The sequence below is a fragment of the Sciurus vulgaris genome, assembly GCF_902686455.1.
Source record: "Sciurus vulgaris genome assembly, chromosome: 8".
NCBI lineage: Eukaryota > Metazoa > Chordata > Mammalia > Rodentia > Sciuridae > Sciurus > Sciurus vulgaris.
Genome location: NC_136468.1, coordinates 97,217,178 through 97,244,707, shown reverse-complemented (window position 1 = coordinate 97,244,707; position 27,530 = coordinate 97,217,178).

Below are 27,530 nucleotides of genomic sequence, written 5' to 3'. Positions count from 1 at the left end.
TTTCTGACATTTCTTCTGCTGTGCTGTCATTGGGTTTTATTGATATAGTATCTAGGTTTGTTTGGGACATTTTCTTCCCTTGTTTTCTCATATTGGGCAGATGTCATTGGGACTCTGTGATATTGCAGATTTCCTCTATTGGCTTACAGTGTCCTGGTAGATGTCCAGTATATCACCTCCCAGCCTTCAGTAGCCTGAAGTCTTGGAGGAACTTGATAATGCAGTGCTTCTGAAGAAAGCAGCCCCTAGCCCGCTACTGGTTCCAGGGCTTTGAGCTGGCTCTGTGCCGAAAGGCTCTCACTGGGCGGTCTGTTCCGAGAAGCTGACCGTGAAAGGAGCCTGGCACCAGAGGGCGCAGGGCTGCTTGGGGTAGTCCCTGGCTGCCCTGTCCTGGTCCCTGAAGCTGCCTGCGAGCCGGAGCTCCCACTGGCTCAGGGACTTGGAGCTGGTTCTGTGCAGAAAGGCTCTCACTGGAGGGCCTGCTCCAAGAAGCTGGACTTGTGGGAGGCGCCCACCACTGGAGTGAGCAGGGCTACCTGGGTTAGACTCTAGCTGCCCTGCCCTGCTCTGATAAGCCGCCCCTATCTGGGCCTGCCACCCAGGCTGAGCTTCACCAGGTGGGGGAGTCTCACCCTGTGGCTCTATTTTAGTCCGAGTCTCTCAATGCCTCCCTTTCTTGAATCCTGGGTTCTGGAGGGACAGGGGTTGCAGTCACCCTCTTGTCCGCCATCTTGGATTGCCCCGTGAAAAGAGCCTGCGGCCGGAGGGGAAGGGCTCCCTGGAGAAGTCTCTGGCTGCCCTGCCCTGGTCCCAGAGGCTGCCTGTGGGTTGGAGCTCTCTGCTGGCTCTGGGACTTGTGGCTGGCTCTGTATAGAAAGGCTCTCACTGGGTGGTCTGCTCCGAGAAGCTAGCCTTGAAAGGCGCCTCCCGCCAGAGGGAGCAGGGCTGCTTGGCAATAGTTGGTTCTTTGAAAAATTAAACAAAATTGATAAACCTTTAGCCACACTAACAAAGAGAAGGAGAGAGAATACTAAAATTACTAAAATTCAGAATGAACAAGGAAATATCATGACAGACATGATTGAAATACAAAACATAATTAGAAGTTATTTTGAAAACCTATACTCCAACAAAATAGAAAATCTAGAAGACATTAACAGGTTTCTAGAGACATATGAATTACCTAAACTGAACGAGGAGGACATACACAAATTAAATAGATCATTTCAAGTAATGAAATAGAAGAAGTCATCAAAAGCCTACCAACAAAGAAAAGTCCGGGACCAGATGGGTTCTCAGCCAAGTTCTACAAAACCTTTGAAAAAGAGCTCATTCCAATACTCCTCAAAGTATTCCATGAAATAGAAGAGGAAGGAATTCTCCCAAACTCATTCTAAGAAGCCAATATCACCCTGATACCTAAACCAGACACAGACACATTGAGGAAAGAAAATTTCAGATCAATATCTTTAATGAAAACTGACGCAAAAATTCTTAACAAAATTTTAGCAAATCGCATACAAAAATATATTTAAAAGATAGTGCATCACGATCAAGTGGGTTTTATCCCAGGGATGCAAGGTTGGTTCAACATCCAGAAATCAATAAATGTCATTCACCATATCAACAGACTTAAAGTCTACACTCACATGATTATTTCAATAGATGCAGAAAAAGCATTTGATAAAATATGACACCCCTTCATGCTCAAAACACTAGAAAAAATAGGGATAGTGGGAACATCCCTTAACAGTGTAAAGGCCATCTACGCTAAGCCCATGGCCAATATCATTCTAAATAGTGAAAAACTGAAAGCATTCTCCCTAAAAACTGGAACAAGGCAGGGATGCCCTCTTTCACCACTTCTATTCAACATCATCCTTGAAACTCTAGGCAGAGCAATTAGACCAAAGAAGTTAAAGGGATAGGAATAGGAAAAGAAGAACTCAAACTATCCCTATTTGCTGATGACATGATTATATATTTAGAGGAACCTGGAAATTCCACCAGAAAACTTTTAGAACTCATAAGTGAATTCAGTAAAGTAGCAGGATATAAGATCAATGCCCATGAATCTAATGCATTTTTATTCATAAGTGATGAATCTTCAGAAAGAGAAGTTAGGAAAATGACCCCATTTGCAATAGCTTAAAAAAAAATAAAATATTTGGGAATCAATCTCACAAAAGAGGTTGACCTCTTTTGTAGAGGAAAGACCTCTACAGTGAGAACTACAGAACACTAAAGAAAGAAATTAAAGAAAACGTTAGAAGATGGAAAGATCTCCCATGTTCCTGAATAGGAAGAATTAATATTGTCAAAATGGCCATACTACCTAAAGTGCTATACAGATTCAATGCAATTCCAATTAAAATCCCAATGATGTACCTCACAAAAATAGAGCAAGCAATCATGAAATTTGTCTGGAAGAACAAGAAACCCAGAATAGCTAAAGCAATCCTTAGCAGGAAGAGTGAAGCAGGGGGTATCGCAATACCAGATCTCCAACTCTACTACAAAGCAGTAGTAACAAAAGCAGCCTGGTATTGGTACCAAAATAGACAGGTAGATCAATGGTACAGAATAGAGGACACGGACACAAACCCAAATAAAAATAGTTTTCTCATACTAGATAAAGGAGCCAAAAACATTTAATGGAGAAAAGATAACCTCTTCAACAAATGGTGCTGGGAAAACTGGAAATCCATATGCAACAAAATGAAACTAAACCCCTATCTCTCACCCTGCACAAAACTCAACTCAAAATGGATCAAGGACCTCGGAATCAGACCATAGACCCTTCATCTTATAGAAGAAAAAGTAGGTCCAAATCTTCAACTTGTCAGCTTAGGAGCAGACTTCCTTAACAGGACTCCCATAGCACAAGAAATAAAAGCAAGAATCAACAACTGGGATAGATTCAAACTACAAAGCTTGCTCTCAGCAAAGGAAACTATCAGCAATGTGAAGAGAGAGCCTACAGAGTGGGAGAAAATCTTTGCCACTCATACTTCAGATACAACACTAATTTCCAGAATATATAAAGAACTCAAAAAACGCTACACCAAGAATACAAATAACCCAATCAACAAATAGGCTAAGGAAATGAACAGAGACTTCACAGAAGAAGATCTATAAGCAACCAACAGATACATGAAAAAGTGTTCGACATCTCTAGTAATAAGAGAAATGCAAATCAAAACTACCCTAAGATTCCATCTCACCCCATGTAGAATGATGATTATCAAGAATACCAGCAACAATAGATGTTGGCGAGGATGTGGGGAAAAAGGTACACTCATACATTGCTGGTGGGGCTGCAAATTAGTGCAGCCACTCTGGAGAGCAGTGTGGAGATTCCTCAGAAAACTTGCAATGGAACCACCATTTGACCCAGCTATCCCACTCCTTGGTCTATACCCAAAGGACTTAAAATCAGCATACTACAGTGATGCAGCCACATCAATGTTCATAGCTGTTCAATTCACAGTAGCCAGATTGTGGAACCAAACTAGATGCCCTCAATTGATGGATAAAGAAACTGTGATATATATATATATAATATGTATATATATACATACAGTGGAATATTACTTAGTGATAAAGAATAATAAAATTATAGCATTTGCAGGCAAATGGATGAAATTGGAGGTTATCATGGTAAGTGAGATAAGCCAATCTCAAAAAACCAAAGTAGGAATGATCTTGCTGATAAGCAGATGATGATACATAATGGGGGTGGGAGGGAGGCAAGAATGGAGGAAGGAGGGACTGTAGAGGGACAAGAGGGGTGGGGGAGGGAAATAACAGAATGAATCAAACATCGTTACTCTATGTAAATGTATATTACACAAATGGTATGCCTGTACTTCATATAGAAACATTGAAACAAGTTGTACCCCATTTGTTTACAATAAATAATTACATATGCATATATTGACTCAAATAGTTTTATCAGAATTATTAACAAATTCAAAACTCAAAATCAAATCAAAGTAAAAAACCATTCTTTGTTCCCCACCACAATCTCATGTTTCTATTTCTAACAGGCTACTTTTTGACACTTTTTATACTATTGTTCTTGATTTTCCACTTTCCTATCCGCAAATAACATACTTCTTTGGCATACTTAAACTTTTTTCAGTATTTGGCAGCTTAAGATGATTTCCCATGGTAGAAGGTAAGCATTTATCTCTCTTTCACTCTTCCTTTCACCATTATTATCTTTTTATTTCTCTCTCTCTCCTTTCTCTCTGTCTCCCTCTATTCCCTCTCAAATTCCAGTTATCCCACGTCAAAAGTTTGATTACTTGAATATTTCACATTGACTACTCAGTTGAACCACATAGAATATACACAACTATTTGTTTTCTGTGAAATTAATAACTGGATTCTTAAAAAAATTTACTCAAAGTGAAGGTTAATTTTATGTGTCAACTTGATTGGGTCATGGGGGCTGAGTAATTTTGTTAAATATTATTCTTTGTCCATGAGGTTGTTTTTGGATGAGGTTAACATTTAAATTGATAGGTGGAGTAAATCATCCAGATTGCCCTGTGGATAGGCCTCCTCTAATTTGGAGGCCTGAACAAGACAAAAGGCTGAAGAAGGGAGAGTTTGCTCTTTACCTCACTGCCTTCATGCTGGGACTCTGGTCTTCTGCCTTTAGAATCAGACTTGAACTAGCCCTTATACCACCTGCTGTTTTGGGTCTTTGGCTTGCTGACTGCAGAGCTTGCATATTTAAGTGTCCAGAACCATGTAGCCATGTAAGTTCTTTTCTTTTTTTTTTTAATGTAACATATAATTTTACTTTTGTATGCAGTTGTAAAAGTAGATATTTATATCATAAACTTTTTTCCTTCTTTGTTTGTTCTAATTAGTTGTACATGACAATAGAACACGTTTATACATTTTGATAAATCCCGTTTCTTATAGTAAACCTCATATATGTGTCTGTATGTTTATCCATCTCTTGCGCCCAACAGTTCTTTCTCTGGACAACCCAGATTATTAAACTTGGTTTCCTTTGAATTTGCTCAGATTCACTCCCAGATCTCTCAATCTCCCCTCAATACTGTGGAACACATCAATTTCATCTTCTGAGAGATGTTCTTGTAGAGCACTCTGTATGGTGCTAGGAACCTGTGCCCCACCTGCCCAGACCAGCTTTCAGGGAATTCTCAGCTCTATATCCACTGTATCTCCTGTTCTCTGGATCCCCTACATTCTGTTTTCTAGGTTTTCACCTTAAGTTTGGAATCCTTTTCATTAAAGATCATGGGAAATTTATCACTTTTGCAATTTTGAAGTGTGCAGTTTAGTGTATTCATACTGTTGTGTGGCCATCACAGGGCACTAATTCCAGGATGTCTCCACACCCAAAAGGAAACTCCTTACCCACTGAGGAGTCACTTCACATTCTACCCTGCTTCCAGCCCCTGCAGACACTTACCTACTTGCTGTGGATTTGCCTATTCTGGAAATTTCATAGGGTGTAATCATAATCATTCAATATCTGGCCTTTTGTGATCATCTGCTTTCACTCAGCATAATGTCGTACTGATTTTAAGGTTCCCCCATGTTGCGCATGTATCAACATTTCCTTCTTTTTATAATAGAATAGTATTCCACATTTTTTATCCATTCTTCACTTGATGGACATTCAGATTTTTTCACTTTTTAGCTAGTATGAGTAACAGTGCTATGTACATTCAAGTATCTCTCTTTTTAGTTCTTTCAGGTATATATAGGAGTGGAATTCTTGGATCTTATGGTAATTCTGTGTTTACCTTTTAGGAACTGCCAAACAATTTTCCATGGCAGCTGAAACATTTCATGTTCCAACCAACAAGACTTGTAACAAGAGCTCTAGTTTCCACATTCTTACCAATATTTGTTCTTTTCTTTTCCTTTGTTTCTTTATTAAAGTAAAGTAGTAACTCATTGTGATTTTGGTTTGTATTTCTATTTCTCTCATGACTAATGATATTAAGAATTGTTTCCTGTGTCTCTGACCATTTGTATGTCTTTTTTGGAAAAATAACTATGAATATCATTTGTCCATTTTTAATTGGGTAGTTTGTCTTTTTGATTTTGAAATGCAAGCGTTCTTTATTTCTTCTATTACTCGACTTTTATCAGATATTTCCTCCCATCTGTTGATTAGCTGTTAACTTTATTAACAGTATTCTTTGACACAGAAAACTTTTTTAAAACTTCAGTGAAATCCAATTCATCTAATTTTGGTTATTATTCATGTTTTTAACATCATAATTAAAAAATGGTTGCCTGATCTAAGATCATAGAGACTTACATCTACATTTCCTTTTAAGAGTTTTATCGTTTTAACTCTCACTTTTAGGTCATTGATCTATTTCAAGTTAATTTTTGTATACAATGTAGGTAGTGGTCTACATTTATTCTTTTCATGTGGATATACAGTTCTTTCTGCAGCATTTTTTTTTTTTTGGAAAGATTATTCCTTCTTCATAGAGTTATCTTGTCATCCTTGATAGAAATCATCCTGAATATAGACATACAAGCTTATTTCCTTACTCCCAATTCTATCCCATTGACATATATGTCTAGCCTATGCTAGTAAAACACTATTTTGATTAGTATTGCTTTTAAGTAAGTTTTGATATCAGAAAGTGGGAATTTGAGGAGACAATTGTTAAATCTGCAGATTATTTTGAGAGTATTGCCATTCTAACATTGATTTTTCCACAAACACAACATTCTTTCAAATTTGGCCCCTTCTTTCAACAATGCTTTACAATTTTGTTCTGTAAGTTTTGTCCTTCTTTGGTTAAATTTATTTCTAAACAATCGTACATGGAATTTTTTCTTTTTGAAGATATTTTCATCTTCAAATTGTTCAGTTAGTATCAGCTGATATAAAACTAATTTTGTGTCTTTATCTTATATCCCACAAACTTAATGAATTTTTATTAGTTCTATTTTTTTTAAGATCTTTTAGGGTTTTCTATATACAAGGTCATGTCATCTATGAATAGAGATGATGTTACTTCTTCTTTTCCAATCTCAATACCTCTTATTTCTTTGTCTTGTTAATTGCTCTGGCTAAAACTTCCAACACAATAATGAATAGAAGTAGCAAAAGTGGATATTTTGTCTTGTTTCTGATATTGAAAGGAAAGCTTTGTGTTTTTACCACTAAGTTTGATGCTATCATTGGGGTCTTCATCAATGCCTTTTATCAAGTTGAGGATAGTCTCTTCTATTTATACTTTATTGAGTCCTTTATCACAGATTTTGTCAAATTCTTTTTATGCTTGAGGAGTTTTTCCTTCCATCCTAATTTGGTGTATTGCACTGATTAATTTTCTTATGTTCAAACATCCTTGAATTATCAGAAGAATTCCTACTTTGTCATGATTTATAGACCTGTGAATATGTTGCTGGATTTGGTTTTCTAGTATTTTGTTAAGAAATTTGCACTTAGATTCATAAAGGATATTAACCTGTAATTTTATTTGTTCTTTTAATGTCTTTGTGTTTTCTTACTAGTGCAATACAGGTCTCCTAGAATGAACTATAAAGTATTTCTTTCTTTTATTTTTTGAAACTGTTTTAGTATAATTGGTGGTTTTTTTCTTTAATCAATTTGACCCTTTTCTTTATCAAAAGTTTTTTTTTTTTTCCTTTTACTACAGATGCAATTGCTCTTCTTATTGTAGGTTTATTTGTGCTTTCTATTTCTTCTTGAGTCAACTTCAAGAGATTGTGTGTTTTTAAAGGAGTTTTTCCATTTCATCTAGGTTACCTAATTGGTTGGCATAAAATCATTCATATTACTTTTTTTTTTTTTTTTTGGTGCTGGGAATCGAAACCAGGGCCTTGTGCTTACAAGGCAAGCACTCTACCAACTGAGCTATCTCCCTAGCCCCTCTTATAATCCTTTTTGATTTCTGTAAGACTGATAATAATGTTCCTGCTTTCCTAATTTTTGTAATTTGAGTCTTTTCTCTTTTTTCTTGGTCAGTTTAGATAAAGGTTTCTCAATTTTGATATTCTCAAAAAATGATTTTTTCTTGGTAAAGTAGATTTCAATAAAATAGTCTTTCAGTAAAATAGATTTTTTTTTCAAATTTTAGATACTTGTTTAATCTCTAGATGTTTAAGAGTTTTTAAAAATTCTTTATTAATCTTTCTTTCTTTCTTCACAATAAATCATGTTGTATTGGTCTTCCTTTGCCTGGAGTATTTTAGTTAACATAATGTCCTCCAGATTCATCCATGTTATCACAAATGACAGAATTTCCTTCCTTTTTTAAAGCTAAATAACTTTTCATGAAGAATCAATTTTTGGTTCATTAATTTTTCTCTATTGTTTTTCTATTATCTAGTTCATTAAATTATATTCTAATCTTTATCATTTCCTTACTTCTGCTTTCTCCTCGTTTTCTCACCCTTAAGAAGATTTGAGATCTTATCTTTAAAAAGGGTCTATAATGAAGGAACTTCATTAAAATATATCGAGTACTACATTCCATAAGTTGTGGGGTTTTTTTCTACTTCAGGCTATTTTCTAATTTCCCTTGTAATGCATTGTGAGTCTTGCATTCAAAAATGAGTTCTGGGCTAGAGATTCAAATGTGAGAGTGTTACCATATATGTATATATGATATTTAAAACCAAGACACTAAGATACCACTCTGTGAGGCAGAGAACAGAACCAAAGTCTTAGCTTTGTGACACTCCATGTAAAAAAAGTTGGGAAAAAACAAAGAAGAAAGCAGCAGAAAGAGGCCCAAGGAGTTGGAACCATTGATAAAGCAAACAAGTAAAGAAACCAAGTGAGAAAGAGCAAGCAGTTTTGTCAAATGCTGTTTTAGTCAAATAAGATTGGGGCTGATAATTAGTCAACAGTGTTAGCAGCATTGTGGTCACTGATTATAATGTCAAGGATAATTTTATTAGGATGGTGGGCTCTATTTAAAACTTGATTCATTTATTTATACAGGTATTCAGTGTTGTCAGTGTGTAAAACCTACAGCCTGATGCTCCACCAATAACTTATAAATGAAATGGACATTAGATATAAATATAAAATCAAAACCTAATTGCTCCATGGAAGATATGTAAAGTTACATTAAAATTATAAAGGGTATCTTCCTAGTCAGCAAAGTTTAAAAATTAGGCATTAATACATCCAAGATGGGACACAGTCCATTAGGACAAGAATGAATTGACAAGGAAGCATAGAAAGGGACATCTTCAGTTAATGGTGGTTCTATCCAAGGGACAGAGAATCTTAGCATCAAGTATTCATGTACCTGCAACATGGAGTTCTCATTTAAGTCAATAAATTGACCTCATAAATGTGGTTATGTGATTCAGTTTCTGAGAATTGAAGCCATCACATTTTATGTCTGTCCACTAATCTAGATATTTTACCAGACCCCCAAGCTTGAGGGATGGTTTAAATCCCCCCACTCTCCAATTTTCTCCTTGTGATCACTCTTGGAGGACAACTTGCTGGGCTTATGGGGACAGCCCTTCATGCATCGCTATCTGAATTTCAATACCAAAATCTTTTTATGTATACAGGTTTTTCTCTATGCATTTGGGGTTCCTGGAGAAGTAAAAGAACATTCCTGGGCTCAAGAGTTCACAGGCTCAATAGGGCAATGATATGTGAAAAATTAATAGCAAAAGAGAATGTCAGAGCAGAAATGGCAAAAGATGATATAACCAAGGGCCAAATGAGAGTTTCTGCCAGCCTCTCTCCCCTGCCAGTCCCTCTTCTTGGGAGTTGCTGTAGCCAAGAGTTCAAGTTCTTTGGCTTTGAGCAGAGTGAATATCACTTTCCAGACTTCCTGGTTTCATGTGATGTAATTAAAAGATGCAGTTACTTTGGAAGCCAACAGACCTGGCTTCAGGTTCTGTCTTTCTCATTTAATTGCAATATGACTTGGGGAAGTATATTAACTCCTCTTGGCTGCAGTTCCAGCTCTTATAAAACCAGGAAGAACCACTTTCCTTGTAAGGTTGTGGTGATGATTAAAGAAAATGTGTGGAAGAGCCTGGGGACAGAAAAAGAAAAAAGATAATTGCCATTCTGATTGGAGGGAGATGAAATCTTAGTTTCGATTTGCCTTTGTCTAATTGCTAGAGATGTTAAACATTTTTTCATATATTTATTGATCCATTGTATATCTTCTGTGAAGTATATCTTCAGTTCCTTAGCCCATTTATTAACTAGATAATTTGGGGGTTTTTTGGTGTTAAGTTTTTTGAGTTCTTTATATATCCTAGAGATTAATGCTTTATCTGAGGTGCATGCAAATGTTGGTGAGGATGTGGGGAAACAGATACACTCATACATTGCTGGTGGGAATGCAAATTGGTGCAACTATTATGGAAAGCAGTATGGAGATTCCTCAGAAAACTTGGAATGGACCCACCATTTGACCCAGTTATCCCACTTCTCGGTTTTTACCCAAATGACTTAAAATCAACATACTACAGTGACACAGTCACATCAATGTTTATAGCAACTTAATTCACAATAGTTAAACTATGGAACCAACCTAGATGCCCTTCAACAGATGAATGGATAAAGAAAATTTGGACATATATACGATAGAATATTACTCAGTTTTAACGAAGAATGAAATTGTGGCATTTGCTGGTAAATGGATGGAGTTAGAGAATATCATGCTAAGTGAAATAAGCCAAACCCAAAACACCAAAGGCCGAATGTTTTCTCTGATACGTGGAAGCTAATTCACAATAAGTAGGGAGGATAGGGAAGAATAGAGTTATTTTATATTAGGTAGATGGGAGAGAAAGAAGAGTAAGGGGTATGGAGGAGGGATTGATAGTAGAGTGAAACAGATATTATTACCTTGTGTACATGTTTGCATGACTGATGTGATCCTGCAATATGTATAATCCAAAAAATGAGAAATTATACTCTATTTATGTATGATCTATCAAAATGTATAAACGCACTCTACTGTCATGAACAACTAATTAAACAAAGAAAATTTTAAAAATTTAAAAAAAGAAAAAAGAATGTTGCTCTTTCTGATGCTTGATCAAATGACTCCCTCTCAGCCAGAATGTCACAGCCTATGAACTTGAGGAATTAGTTGTAAGTTCAAGTTGAAATTTAGACATTCATTCAGCCGTTACAAACCTGTTTGCTCTTCTGTAACATATAGATTTTCAAACTCATAGGACTTTTTATTGTGAGACCCCCAAAAAATTGTCTAGCCCAGATCCAGGGCAATCCCCATCAAAATACCAATGACATTTTTCACAGAACTGGAAAAAACGGATCTTAAATTCATTCATAAAAATAAGAGACCCAGCATAACCAAAGCACTCCAGAGAAAGAAAGGCAAAACTGGAAGCATCACAATACTGATTTTGAATTATAATATAGAGCTCTTGTAACAGCATAGTATTGGCATCAAAATAGACATAAAGACACAGACATAATTGAATAAAAGATACAGTCAAACCCCAATACTTACGGTCATCTGATGTTTGACAAAGATGCCAAAAAATATACTTTTGGGGAGAAGATAGCCTTTTTAACAAATAGTTCAGGGAAAACTGGATATCCGTATGTAGAAGAATAAAATTAGATCTCTATCTCCCACCTCACAAAAAAATCAGCGCAAAGTGAATCAAATACTTTGGAATTAGACCAGAAACTTTGCAACTGCTAGAAGAAAATATAGACTCAACACTCCATCATGTAGGTGCTGGCACTGACTTCTTTTAAAAGACTGTTAAAGCTCAAGAAATAAAACCAAGAATCAGTAAGTGGGAGGGAATCAAATTTAAAACCTTCTGCCCAACAAAGGAAATGATTAGAAGCATGAAGGGAAAGCCTACAGAATGGGATAAAATTGGGCTGGGGATATAGTTCAGTTGGTAGAATGCTTGCCTGGCATGCATAAGGCCCTGGGTTCAATCCTCAGCACCACACAAAAAAAAAAAAAAAAAAAAGGGGGGGATAAAATCTATGCCAGTTGATCCTCTGACAAGGGATTATCCAAAATGTATAAAGAACTCAAAAATAATAATAATTCCATCAATAAATGTGCAAAAGAACTAAACAGAGAACAAAAGAAGAAACATAAATGACCAACAAAAACATGAAAAAATATTCACCATCTCTAGCAACCAGGGAAATGCAAATCAAAACTACACTAAGATTTCATCTCACTTTGGTTAGAATGGCAGAATACAAACAATAATAAATACTGGCAAGGATGCACCGGAATAGGTACATTCATACATTGTTGGTGGATTCATAAGTTAGTACAATCACTCTGTAAAGCAGCATAGAGAGTCCTCAAAAAACTAGAAATGGAATTAGTCATCCCACTCCTTGATATTTATCCACAGAACTAAAGTCAGCATACTATACTGATACAGTCACTGATTCAAAACAGCCAGGTTACAGAGTCAGCCCAGATGCCCACTGATACATGAATGGATTAAGAAAATGTGATACATATACACAATGGAGTTTTACTCAATCATGAAGAATAATAAAATTATGGCATTTCCATTAAATGAATGAAACTGGAGAACATCAAGTTAAGAAAAGTAAGCAGATTCAGAAAACCAAGGGTTGAAAGTCTTTTTTCATATACAGAAGCTAGAGCAAAATACAGGGAAAAAAGAGGGGATCAGATATCATAAAGCTATAGGGAAGATTAGTGGAGTAGAAGAAAGACATCAAGAGGGAGGAGGAGGGACGGGAATGGGGAGGAAATGAAGAATGGAGTAGATGAAACTATGCTATGTGTACATATAAACATACCACAATGAATTCTCCCTTTGTGAATATTTACAAATCACCAACCACACATAAATAAATTAATTAATTTAATGAGTGAGAGGAATACCAGTAGAGTAGAGGAAGAAGAATAGGAGGAGGGAAGAGGTGAGTGAAGTATCAGGGAAACCAGGGACTGAAATGGAATAAATTAAATTCCATTCATGTATGATTTTGTCAAAATGAACCCAACTATTATGTATAACTGTAATGTACTAATAAAAGAAAAGTTGTATAGTCTTAGACTCACAGTCAGGCATAGACTCCAAATCCCCTGATCTTAGCCTGCTCCCTGTTTCCATTGGCATTGGCTCATGCAAGCTGGTAGATGGACCTGATGGCATTTAGTGAAAAGCAGCTGAGGGTTCAAGGCCTGATGTCATTCTTCTTTTCGACAACATCAAACAGTCTTTTGACAATAATTAAAGTTAAATCTATTACAATTATGGACTATTTGACAGTTTGGTAAGATGGTTGTTGGGAAAATAGAATACCATTCTTGATCACAGTGACCCTGGAAGGTGAGCACTATCCTCTCAGCCTGTAACTCACCCACAGGTTGCACAGTAGGTGTGTGCAGACTCAGAAGTAGAACTCTGCTCTGAATGGCTCACCCAACCTTGGTTGCTCGGTGTTTTGTCCCTGTGAGCTCAGGACTAGCTCCTAGTAAGTAGCAGTTAAGGTTCCCTGCATTTTAGCTCTCCCACTTTGGTTCTCCAAAGTTCAGTTTGGGTCATTCACTCCCCAGAGTAACTCATGGAGCCCCTCCAGTAACCAGAAATATCATCAGGCAAGATATCAATCTCTGATGAGGCCCGAAATAAGCCAACTGTGAAGGCCACATGCTTTAATTTGGGGGACATAAGCTGAATAAAAAGATTCACTGTTCTGTTTGGGAAGAGGAGAAAGGGAGTCCATCCTGCTATGGCAATTTCTGATTAATCAGACCAACTGACAGTCTGTAGGTTTGGCTCTGTAAATAGAAAGCAGATGCCACTATGGGGGCTGCCAGAATAAGGAAAATAGCAGAAATGACTTCAAGCTGTAATAATTTCAATGAAAGGAATTTGAAGAAATAATGTGTAAGGTTTTAGACATGTTATTATATTTAGTAGGAGGCGGGTACAGCCATAACACTTTATTTTTCTCGGAGAAAAGCTGCCTGAAATATTTTTTTAAATAAACTTCTCCAATCTCCTTGTCAAAAACAAGCAAGAAAAAAAAAAAAAAAACAATTTGGAAATGTAAATTAGTAACAGGATGTCCAATTGCCAACTGGACTTGCAAATGCAACGTATATTTAACAAAATTACTTCTTGTTCTATCAAAAAATGAACATCCCATATTCAGGGATCAACTGTGTCAGGCCCTTTACAACCCTTATCTCATAGATTCTTATTTAAAAAAAAAAAACACACACCCTTTAAGAGAGTTGACTCCTATCCCATTTATCTTCTTTTAGATGAAACAAGGGAGACAAAGAGAATGAAGCCCCTTGCTCTGGGTCCTGTGGTTGGCCAGGGAAGGGAAGGTGCTGGGAGGGCCAGGTCTGATAGGAGAAGCTGTGGTGTCACCTGGTGGTTTGGAGCACTAAGTCTAGGGCCATCATCTTTTTGTGTAGTCAGTCTTTCATTGTTGCATTCCAGCTGAGGACACTGAGTCACAGACATCTTAAGTAACAATGCCTACAGCTTTGTAGCCAGTAAGGACAGACCTGTAATGTGGAGACAAAAGACTGACTATACAAAGGGCCAATAGCCATACAGACCTTAGATGACAAGAGAACTCTGACACTGTACCTCTATAGCAACCAGCTTGGGAAGTCAAACCACAGCCCTTGGAGCAACTGGTCCAGGAAAGTCAGGATGTGGGCAATGATGGGTAGCTGCCTCAATCACACACCCTTCCAACCAAAGAAAGCCAAGCTGCCTGTCAAGACTCCTCCCGCTCCTGCACTCACCTTTGAGTACCTGCCAAGAGATGGTTACTGACTCCCTTGCCATAGCAAGCCTCAAATAGTCTCTGTGTGTCCTCCATGGAGTGGTCTTCATACATTTCCACAGGGATAATTATAATAATACCAACTTTAAGTTTGTCTTAAATTAAGTGGAGTAAGACCTTTACCTTAAGATAGATAGAACTTGGCACATATTAAGTACTTACAAAAATAGCTTTTAAAATGAATTTCGAAGACACAATATTCCCATGACATAACTTGCCTATGTACATATGTGACTATGCTATGGTGAATCTCATCATAGTGTATATCCACAGGAAATTAATTTTAAAAATAACTATGGATAAATGGCAGAAAGATTAGTAGAGGGAGGAGAACAGAGGGTGCGGGGAGGGGAGGGGAAGGGAAGGAGAGGTACTGGAGACTGAATTAGAACAAGATATATTCCTTGCTTTTATAATTATTCAAAATGGATTCTTCTGTTATATATAACTAAAAAGAACCAATTTAAAAATCAATTTCCAGTGGAAAGGCAGATTCCAACAAACACTTGGAATGAGAAATGAGGAATTTTAAGAACTACCATAAAATGAAGCTTTGGGGGAATATTTAGTTTAAGCTCTTCTGTGGGCCTCTCCTGACCAATTGCTATTCTCTCTCCATAAATGAGGAATTTGAGGCTTAGCAAAGCTGAAATTGGAGGATGAATATTGAGGCCAAAGTCCATGTGATTTCTACTGAAACCCACTTTCCATGATGACTATTAAATAGATTTCCATTGCAGATACCTAACATTTAAGGGTTTGTGCAACCTTGGTCCTTGTATGGGCATAGAATGGGTAGATCACCTGACCCTGATTCATGCATGCACCTACACAACAATACGATGGTAGAATTTTCTGAAGCAGTAAAGATGGCATTAAGTTAAATAGATTTAGAGTTTATTTTCAGTAGAACAAGCCCCAAAGCAGAATATGTTTTTTGGTCTCTGCACAGTGATAATGGAATCTAACTTGGTGAAATCTGTATTTCATTTTAATGAATGGCTTCAAAACATTTTAAGATAGGTAGATCTGACTTTTTTATTAACATGCTATATTTGTTACCAAGATGAAACTGAAAACCTAAATTAGGAGCAGCCAGAGATATGCATTCTGTGTTATCACACAAAACACTGGGTAGATGGGAAAAGTGACCTTGGAAGATGAACTTTCTGGTTTCAGGTCCTGCTGCTTACTGGGAAAGAAAAAAGTCAGAACCACTGAAGACTTTGGAGCTCAGTGGGAATAAAAATATATAAAGGAGGTCATGGACACCTCCATTCCACAGTAAAAGTTCATCTTACTATAGAGGAGACAAATCTATGGGAAAATCCTGCAAATGGCAGAAAGATGAAATAAGCAAATATGTTAACAGCAAAGCTCAAACTTATCAATGTAATTTATTGTACACAGGAGATGTGTTATGGTTTGGATATGAGGTGTCTCCCAAAATCTCATGTGTGAGACGATGCAAGAAGGTTTGGAGGAAAAGTGATTGGGTTCTAAGAGTCTTAACCAAATCAGTGATTTAATCCCCTGATAGGAATTAACTTAGTGGTTACTGAAGTGGTAAGGCGTGGCTGGAGGAGGTGGAAATTGCGGGGTGGCTTTGAGTATGTATTTGTATCTGTCGAGTGGACTTTTTCTCTGCTTCCTGGTTATGATGTGAGTTGCTTTCCTTTGCCACACTCTTCCACCATGATGGAATGGAGCCAGCTTTCTAGGGACTAAGACTTCTGAGACCTTGAGCCGTCATCCAAACATTTTCTCCTCTAAAATTGTTCTGGTCAGGTCCTTTAGTCAGTGTAGTGAAAAAAAAAAAAAACTGTCTAAAACAAAATGTTTTTAATTTTTTGATACATATTCTAGTTGTAGCATTGCATGGCCTTGTAGCAAAAATGATGGCTCACTAATTCAGTTTCACTTGTATAAATATCTCGTTGTTTAGACTTGATGAGACATGGAAGATCCTGTGTTTAATTCCCTTTCTTCCTTAATTACAATGACAAAGAAATAAAAAATTAGGGAACAGCCTGGAAGGTGGAGAGGACTTGCTCTGAACCCTGCAGCTCCCACAATCCTGGCAGAGAGGAGCCAGAAGTCAGGACAGTACCTGGGGCACACAGGAGGCAGCAACTCTCAGGCTACCAACATTCGGTAGAAAGAGTGTAGTTTGTTCACCTCCCAATAACAGCTTTTGTCCCTGACACCTTTGAAATGTCTGTCCCTTTTGTTGCACTGAAATCAAGTAAGCATTCATACTTGAGAAAGACTTTTCTCTGTAATGGTAAGCAAACACAGAAAAATCACCAAACATTTGACAAGTCTCAGTGGTTCAGAAGAAAGGAACTTTATGTAAGGAATACATTAAAAAAAAAAGCTCATCCTACATAACAGACTAACAGTGGACAAATAAATACAAAGAATGTATTTGAAAAATAAGCTTTTAGCATCTTAACAGGATTTGAAAGTATACCTTGAAAAGAAATCAAAATGATGAGAGAAAAGATTATTTGAATATGAAAAGCTTGGTAAGTAGGTTTTTAAGTGCATAAGCCGATTCAAATGATGATGTCAACACTAGAGGAAGGGGACTTTTTGGAGGGAGCTCAGGCTGAAGTCATCACTATTGTTACCAGTATCACCTTAGCATCAGCAATGCAGCACCAAAGGCAGTTCATCCTGATCATCTTTCTCTCAGGGGGATAGAGTGGAGGCACACAGCACCACCACTGATGGACTCCTGACAGAAAAGGTGAAACAGAATCTAGTCAAATCTTTGAAGTTAACCATTTATAGAAAACATGGGAGAAGAGGGAAAGATGGACATGTTGATTGCTACCACAGTTCTGCAAATACTGAGTACAGGACATTTTATAAGATGAGCAGCTGTCATAAAGCAAAAAACAAGAAGGGAAAATATAGAAAGAACTTAGAAGGAAAAAAGAGATCAATTATGAGGTAGGGGCTTTGAGTCCAATTCATTCAAACCAAAGCAAAAGATGTTTTTAGGAAAGTTTAGAAAATCTTGATTACAAAATTGAATATTATGTAATACTAAGGATTTTTTTTTTAGTTTAACTAGGTGTAATGGTGGCATGATGGTCATGTAAGAAAATATCCATCTTATTTTAGTTATGCATACTTCAGTGTTCAGGGGTGAAACAACAGAATGTCTCAGAAAGTTTTAAAATATCTCAACAGAAAGAGAAAAATAGAAAAAAATAAAGTGTTTCAAAAGCTTGATTATTGTTGAATCTGGCTGCTGGTGGTATGGGAATGTTACATTTTTCTTCTGATTTGGTCTTGAGGTCTCTCTCTGCAGAGTAGCTATGAACTCTATCCCTGTGCTGTGGTTCTCCAGGGGAGGTAGTAGTGGAAGTTTACAGTGTGTCTTTGATGGGATACTTCTCTCTCTCTCTCTTTTTTTTTGGGGGGGGGGGGTACTGGGGATTGAATCCAGGGGGGCACTTAACCACTGAGCAACATCCCTAGTTTGTATTTTATATTTTATTTTGCAAAAGGGTCTCACTAAGTTGCTTAGGATCTTGCTAAGTTGCTGAGGCTGGCTTTGAACTTGCCATCCTCCTGCCTCAGCCTCCTGAGCTGCTGGGATTATAGGCATGTACCACCATAACCAGCAATCTTAGTGAATGGCCTAATGTCTACGTGTTTAACCATGAACAGATGACCCCTTCATAGGAAACTTGATTATACAAGCAGATGCCACTGAGGCTCTTGTCTGAGCTGTGTCTGGTTTATCTCTACCAAGATTGCCATCTAGGGGAGCCCTGATGGGGAAAGAAGTTATCTTCAGATGTGTCAGTCAGCAGAAACAGAGAAGACTACGCAATAAAACACATGAAATAACAGAAGCAGTGTGTCACATACAGATTGGAGAGAAGAAGGTAGCATGCCTTGTAAGCCATCAAGGATGGAGAAGTTGTTGGACACACACATTCTCAACCAGCATGTGGGGAGGAAGAGAGAAAAAGTGGGACATTTGAGTGCTTCAGCCTTCACTGGAACTAGGGCATTAAACCAGGTAGTTTTCCCATGTGGAGTTCTAGTTGGTGGGTGTAAAGAAAGCTGGTACAAGTTCTCACTGGGACTGAGAGGTGGTCTCAGTAACATGAGGGTATCAGTGAGTCGAGATGGCCATATCTAGCAGTGAGACCAGGAGGCAACTACATAAGGCAGATATCTAGATCTACTACACTGAGAAATTGGGAGGAGGGAATAATAGAAAGCATCAAGGATGAGCAAGGCCTGCTTCAGGAAACATAAAATTATAGGAATTCTTTATAGGATGTTTATCATACTAGTTTCTCTTTTAGTATATTTGAAATGTTCATATTAGTTATTTTATTATGATCATGACACTTCAGTCAAAGTGGACATCATCTTCACCATGCAATACACTACTCACAATAGGCAGCCCGGGAACAGAATATGCATTTTTGGACCTTCTCTGAAATGCATCACATGTGAATTTCATACAAGGAGATCTATGGGCACTAGTGTGTGATAGATGCTGGGATGCTCCATCCTTCAGGATAAAGAAACTATTTTCCCAGTTTCCCAGAGGGTTGTTGATGTCTCAAAAGCTGAATCTCTCCTCAGGAACTATCCTTGGCCCAGGGAAGATGCCTTGTGCAAGTTCATGGCCTTTCCCTAGGGTTGGTTCATGCCCATTTTCAAACCCATGTAGGGATAAAGACACCTCTTGCTGTGGTGACATTTCAATAGACCTTTTCCTTCAGATCAAGCCCACTCCCACTACTCCTCCACAGGTGTTATTCTTAAGAGCTGTGGCCAATGGACCTCCTACACACAAATCTCCAACTCAGCTTCTGTTTCCCGGGAAACCTAACCTGAGCTAGCACAGAAAGACCTCCACTAGTTATTGCTCAATGAAAAAAGAAAACTGCAAAACAGTATAAATATAAAGGTTTCTAGGTAAATAACTAGAAAAAGCAAAAGTATACATTTCTATATGTGTATAAACACTCAAAAGAGTGATACAATATACCTTTTTTACTTTAGGAGAGAGAAATAAGTTGAGAAAGATATTCAGGTCAGTTTTTATTGAATTACTTTAATTTTTGTCAATAAGATGGATCAATTAGTAATTTGTATTATTAAAGTAAGTCTGCGGGGGGGTTCAAGATGGTGGACTAGAGGGTGGCTGCATTTCATGTTGCTCCAGGACTCAGGATTCAAAAGAGGAGATATTGAGAGATTTGGGACCAACTCAAAGCAGCCAGGTGAGTCTCTCCCGTTGGGGAGGCGTCCCAGATGGGGCGATAGTCCCAGAAAGTAGGGAACTTTGTGAAGTAGAGCTGCCCGGCGGCGGCCCAGAGGAGGGGCTGCGAGGAGAGCTGTTTGGACTCAGAGCGACCTCCCCTGAACACCGGGGCCTGCCTGGAGGAGGAGGAGAAAGAGGAGGAGGAGGAGCAGCGCGGCGAGGCGCTTGGACTCGGAGCAACTGCACCAGAGCTACAGGTGGTTGCCAGAGGAGGAGATGCTCGGCGAGCTGTTTGGACTCAGAGCAACCACTCCTGAATGCCGGGGCCTGTCCAGAGGAGGAGGAGGAAGAGGAGGAGGAGGAGCATGGCCGCTTGGATTCGAGTGACTATACCAGAGCTACGGGCGGTTGCCAGAGGAGGAGCTGTGTGGTGAGCTGTTTGGACTCAAAGCAACTGTTCCTGAACACCGGGGCCGGCCCAGAGGAGGAGGAGGAGGAGCGCAGCGGGTCGCTTGGACTCGCAGTGACTGAGTTGGAGCTCCAGGCGGCTGCTCAGAGGAGGAGGCGAGTGGAGAGTTGTTTGGACTCAAAGCAACCGCTCCTGAACACCGGGGGGGCTGCCTGGAGGAGAAGCGCAGCGGGTCGCTTGGTCTTGAGCAGCCACACCAGAGCTCTGGGCGGCTGCCTGGAGGAGGCGTGCAGCGGGTCACGTGGACTCAGAGTAACTCAGAGTGACTCAGAGTGACCGCTCCTGAACACCCGGGGGGCTACCTGGAGGAGGAGGAGGAACAGGGCGGGTCACTTGGACTTTGAGTGACAGCCCAGGGCTACGGGCAGTTGGCAGAAGGAGGTGGCACTCAATGAGTTGCTTGGACTCCTAGTGACCGCACTGGAACACCGGGCAGCTGTCTGGAGGAAGAGGCGTGCGGCGGGTCGCTGGGACTCGGAGCGATTGTACGGGGCTCCAGGTGGCTGCTCAGAGGAGGGGCTGCATAGCCAGGCGATTAGGTGCAGAGCAGGGTCCCAGGATCTAGGAGGCTTCTTGGTGGAAGAGCTGCACAGAGACACACATAGGGGCGGAGCGAAGGTTCCAGAACTGCGGGCAGATTCTCTGAGGAGAGGCAGCCTAAGGAGACTCGTCTGCAAAGGGTGAGGCTCCCAGGCCCAGGAGGTAGGGCCGGCCCCTGGGAACGTTGAGGAGGAAGGCAGCCCAGCCCAGGTGGTAGCTGTAGATTGAGGGGAACCTCTAGGAGGGAACTGACCAGCGAGACCTCCCCACCAGGTGAGTCTTCCCTGGCGGTTGAGGTTTTCCCACAAGGACAGTAAAGCCAGAGACACAGGCCCAAACAGGCCTTGCCTCAGCCCACAGCCTAGTTCCCCTTTGGATGACCATTGGTCAACAAGTGGAGGCACCTCTGCCCACTAGCAGGGAATATACCCCACCTGAAGGCCACCACCCCTAGAGAGGCAGCTTCCTTGTGGAACACCGCGCTATCAACTTCCTCTAAGACTTCAGCCTACTGAAGGCTAAGAGGGGATGTACTAGAAATCTTCGGGACATTATAAGTCAATAGAGGAAATATGCAATATCTCAGCGGTCCACTGGTAAATGAACAATATGAGAAAACAAGGGAAGAAAATGCCCCAAACAAATCTAGATGTTATATCAATAAAAACCCAATGACAGCATGGAAGAAGAAATGACAGAAAAGGAGTTCAGAATGTACATAATTAAAATGATCAGGGAAGCAAACGATGAGATGAAGAGCAAATGCAGGCACTGAATGATGAGATGAAAGAGCAAATGCAGCCATTGAATGATCGCACCAATCGACAGTTAAAAGAGCAAATACAGGAAGCAAAAGATCATTTCAATAAAGAGTTAGAGATACTGAAAAAAACAAACAAACATAAATCCTTGAAATGAAGGAAACAATAAACCAAATTAAGAACTCCATAGAAAGCAGATCCAATAGGATAGAACACCTGGAAGATAGAACCTCAGACATTGAAGACAAAATATTTAACCTTGAAAACAAAGTTGAACAAACAGAGAAGATGGTAAGAAATCATGCACAGAATCTACAAGAACTATGGGATATCATGAAAAGGCCAAATTTAAGAATTATTGGGATTGAGGAAGGCTTAGAGAAACAAACCAAAGGAATGAACAATCTTTTTTTTTTTCTTTTTTTTATTGTAAACAAATGGGATACATGTTGTTTCTCTGTTTGTACATGGTGTAAAGGCATACCATTTGTGTAATCATAAATTTACATAGAGCAATGTTGTTTGATTCATTCTGTTATTTTTTCCCTTCCCCCCACCCCTCCCACCCCTCTTTACCCTCTATACAGTAGTTCCTTCCTCCATACTTGCCCCCCTCCCTAACCCTAACTCTAACCCTTCCCTCCCCAAAATGAACAATCTATTCAATGAAATAATATCAGAAAATTTCCCAAATCTGAAGAATGAAATGGAAAATCAAGTTCAAGAGGCTTATAGGACTCCAAATACACAAAATTACAACAGACCCACACCAAGGCACATTATAATGAAAATACCTAACATACAAAATAAAGACAGAATTTTAAAGGCTGTGAGAGAAAAGAACCAAATTACATTCAGGGGGAAACCAATACGGATATCAGCAGATTTTTCAATCCAGACCCTAAAAGCTAGAAGGGCCTGGAACAACATTTTTCAAGCCCTGAAAGAAAATGGATGCCAACCAAGAATCTTATACCCAGCAAAACTTACCTTCAAATTTGACGATGAAATAAAATCCTTCCATGATAAACAAAAGCTAAAAGAATTTACAAAAAGAAAGCCAGCATTACAAAACATTCTCAGCAACATATTCCATGAGGAAGAGATGAAAAACAAAGAAGCAAATCAGCAAAGGGAGGAATTATACTAAAGGAATTGTCAAATAAAGGAGGAATCAAGTCGTGTCAAATAAATAAATAAATAAACAAACAAATGAATAAATAAATAAATAAATAAAATTTTAAAAATGAACCAAATGACCAGGAAACCAAATCATATCTCAAAATAACCCTGAATGTTAATGGCCTGAATTCATCAATCAAAAGACATAGACTGGCAGATTGGATTAAAAAGAAAGATCCAACAATATGTTGCCTGCAAGAGACTCACCTCATAGAAAAAGATACTCATAGACTGAAGGTGAAAGCATGGGGAAAAACATACCATGCACATGGACTCAGCAAAAAAGCTGGAGTATCCATCCTCATTTCAGATAATGTGGACTTCAAGCCAAAGCTAGTCAGAAGGGATAAAGAAAGACATTTCATACTGCTTAAGGGAAGCATAAATCAGCAAGATATAACAATCATAAACATCTATGCCCCAAACAGTGGCTCATCCATGTATGTCAAAAAAATCCTTCTCAATTTCAGAAACCAAATAGACCATAACACAATAATAATAGGTAATTTTAACACACCTCTCTCACCACTGGACAGATCTTCCACACGACAATTGAACAAAGAAACCATAGATCTCAATGACACAATCAATAATTTATAATTAACGGACATTTATAGAATGTACCATCCAACCAAGAGCAAATGAACTTTCTTCTCAGCAGCACATGGATCCTTCTCTAAAATAGACTATATATTATGCCACAAAGCTAATGTTAGCAAATACAAGAAGATAGAGACACTACCTTGTATTCTATCAGATCGTAATGGATTGAAGTTAGAAATAAATGAAAGAGTAAAGAAGAGAAACTATTCCAACACCTGGAGATTAAACAATATGCTATTATATGATGAATGGATAACAGAAGATATTAGGAAGGAAATTAAAAAATTCTTAGAGGTAAATGAGAACAAAGAAACATCATATCAAAATCTTTGGGACACTATGAAAGTAGTACTTAGAGGGAAATTTATTTCATGGAGCGCATTTAATAAAAGAAGTAAAACTCAACAAATAAATGACCAAACACTACAGCTCAAAGCCCTAGAAAAAGAAGAACAGACCAACACCAAAAGTAGTAGAAGACAGGAAATAGTTAAAATCAGAGCTGAAATCAACGAAATTGAAACAAAAGAAACAATACAAAAAATTGACAAAATAAATAGTTGGTTCTTCAAAAAAATAAATAAAATTGATAAACCTTTAGCCACACTAACAAAGAGAAGACGAGAGACAACCCAAATCACTAAAATTCGGAATGAACAAGGAAATATCACAACGGACACGATTGAAATACAAAACATAATTAGAAGCTATTTTGAAAATCTATACTCCTACAAAATAGAAAATTTCGAAGACATCAACAGGTTTCTAGAGACATATGAATTGCCTAAACTGAATGAGGAACACATACACAATTTAAATAGACCAATTTCAAGTAATGAAATAGAAGAGGTCATCAAAAGCCTACCAACAAAGAAAAGTCCGGGACCAGATGGGTTCTCAGCTGAGTTCTACAAAACCTTTAAAGAAGAGCTCATCCCAATACTCCCCAAAGTATTCCATGAAATAGAAGAGGAGGCTTCTATGAAGCCAATATCACCCTGATACCTAAACCAGACAGAGACACATGGAGGAAAGAAAATTTCAGACCAATATCCTTAATGAACATTGACACAAAAATTCTCAACAAAATTTTAGCAAATCGCATACAAAAACATATTAAAAAGATAGTGCACCATGATCAAGTGGGTTTCATCCCAGGGATGCAAAGATTGGTTCAACATCAGGAAATCAATAAATGTAATTCACCATATGAATAGACTTAAAGTCAAGAATCACATGATTATTTCAATAGATGCAGGAAAAGCATTTGATAAAATACAGCACCCCTTCATGCTCAAAACACTAGAAAAAATAGGGATAGTGGGAACATTCCTTAACATTGTAAAGGCCATTTATGCTAAGCCCACGGCTAATATCATTCTAAATGGTGAAAAACTGAAAGCAGTCCCCCTAAAAACTGGAACAAGGCAGGGATGCCCTCTTTCACTACTTCTATTCAACATCATCCTTGAAACTCTAGCCAGAGCAATTAGACCTACCAAAGAACTTAAAGGGATACGAATAGGAAAAGAAGAACTCAAACTATCCCTATTTGCTGATGATATGATTATATACTTAGAGGAACCGGGAAATTCCACCAGAAAACTTTTAGAACTCATAAGTGAATTCAGTAAAGTAGCGGGATATAAGATCAATGCACATAAATCTAATGCATTTTTATACATAAGTGATGAATCTTTGGAAAGAATAATCAGGAAAACTACCCCATTCACAATAGCCTCGAAATAAATAAAATACTTGGGAATCAATCTCACAAAAGAGGTGAAAGACCTCTACAATGAGAACTACAGTACACTAAAGAAAGAAATTAAAGAAAACCTTAGAAGATGGAAAGATCTCCCATGTTCTTGAATGGGCAGAATTAATATTGTCAAAATGGCCATACTACTTAAGGTGCTATACAGATTCAATGCAATTCCAATTAAAATCTTAATGACATACCTTACAGAAATAGAGCATGCAGTTACGAAATTCATCTGGAAGAATTAGAAACCCAGAATAGCTAAAGCAATCCTTAGCAGGAAGAGTGAAACAGGGGGTATCGCAATACCAGATTTCCAACTCTACTAAAAAGCAATAGTAACAAAATCAGCATGGTATTGGTACCAAAATAGAAAGGTAGATCAATGGTACAGAATAGAGGACACAGACACAAACCCAAATAAATACAATTTTCTAATACTAGACAAAGGGGCCAAAAATATGCAATGGAGAAAAGACAGCCTCTTCAACAAATGATGCTGGGAGAATTGGAAATCCATATGCAACAGAATGAAACTAAACCCATATCTCTCACCATGCACGAAATGGATTAAGGACCTTGGAATCAGACCAGAGATCCTGCAGATTATAGAAGAAAAAGTAGGTCCAGATCTTCAACATATCGGCTTAGGACCAGACTTCCTCAACAGGACTCCCATAGCCCAAGAAATAAAAGCAAGAATCAATAACTGGGATAGATTCAAACTAAAAAGCTTTCTCTCAGCAAAGGAAACTATCAGCAATGCGAAGAAAGAGCCTACAGAGTGGGAGAATATCTTTGCCAATCATACTTCAGATAGAGCACTAATCTCCAGAATCTATAAAGAATTCAAAAAACTCTACACCAAGAATGCTAATAATTCAATCGACAAATGGGCTAAGGAAATGAATAGACACTACACAGAAGAAGATCTACAAGCAATCAACAAACATATGGAAAAATGTTCAACATCTCTAGTAATAAGAGAAATGCAAATCGAAACCACCCTAGGATTCCATCTCACCCCAATTAGAATGGCGATTATCAAGAATACAAGCAACAACAGGTGTTGGCGAGGATGTGGGGAGAAAGGTACACTCATACATTGCTGGTGGAGCTGCAAATTAGTGCAGCCACTCTGGAAAGCAGTGTGGAGATTCCTTAGAAAACTTGGAATGGAACCACCATTTGACCCAGCTATCCCACTCCTTGGCCTATATCCAAAGAACTTAAAATCAGCATACTACAGAGATACAGCCACATCAATGTTCATAGCTGCTGAAGTCACAATAGGCAGATTGTGGAACCAACCTAGACGTCCTTCCATTGATGAATGGATAAAGAAACTGTGGTATATATATACAATGGAATATTACTCAGCCATAAAGCATGATAAAATTATGGCATTTGCAGGCAAATGGATGAAATTGGAGAATATCATGCTAAGTGAGATAAGCCAATCTCAATAAACCAAAGGTCGAATGATATTGCTAATAAGTGGATAGGGACACATAATGGGGGGAGGGAGGGTTTAGTGATAGGGTTAGAGTTAGGGTTAGGGAGGGGGACAAGAATGGAGGAAGGAAGGACTGTATAGAGGGAAAAGAGGGGTGGGAGGGGTGGGGGGAAGGGAAAAAATAACAGAATGAATCAAACAACATTGCTCTATGTAAATTTATGATTACACAAATGGTATGCCTTTACACCATGTACAAACAGAGAAACAACATATATCTCATTTGTTTACAATAAAAAAATAAAAAATAAAAAAAAATAAAGTAAGTCTACCGACTTACTTTAATTTTTTAAACAATACAGTGGAAGCAGCATTCAGAATTTATGAGATACTATAGACACAAATGAGTTCATAAGAACATGATGTTGAGTCTCCCAAAACATAGGCAAATAAACAAATAAATAAATAAATACCAAGCATGGAAATATAAGAAAAAAAAGATGAAAAGTGAGTCTAGAGAATTACATGTGTGTTTTACACAAAAGAGAAATTTTAGAAACAAGTAGAACAAAGGAGAATAGTGGAATAAAAATTGCTTGCTTTGAAAAGAACTGGAATCTTCAGAGCAAAAAAGTCTTCAAGTACCAGACAAAATATCCAAAAAGAAATGAACACCTATATG